Below are 306 nucleotides of genomic sequence, written 5' to 3'. Positions count from 1 at the left end.
ATATATGGAATCTAAGAAAAAAAATGTCATGAAGAGCCTAGGGGTAGGACGGGAATAAAACACAGACCTACTAGAGCATGGTCTTGAGGATATGGGGAGGGGGAAGAGTAAGTTATGACGATGTGAGAGAGTGGCATGGATATATATACACTACCAAACGTAGGATAGATAGCTAGTGGGAAGCAGCCACACAGCACAGGGAGATCAGCTAGGTGGTTTGTGACCACCTAGAGGAGTAGGATAGGGAGGTGGGAGGGAGGGAGATGCAAGAGGGAAGAGATATGGGAACATATTTATAGGTATAAC

The sequence above is a fragment of the Physeter macrocephalus genome, chromosome 2 (assembly GCF_002837175.3).
Source record: "Physeter macrocephalus isolate SW-GA chromosome 2, ASM283717v5, whole genome shotgun sequence".
Classification (NCBI taxonomy): domain Eukaryota; kingdom Metazoa; phylum Chordata; class Mammalia; order Artiodactyla; family Physeteridae; genus Physeter; species Physeter macrocephalus.
Note: the sequence above shows the minus strand (reverse complement) of the source record.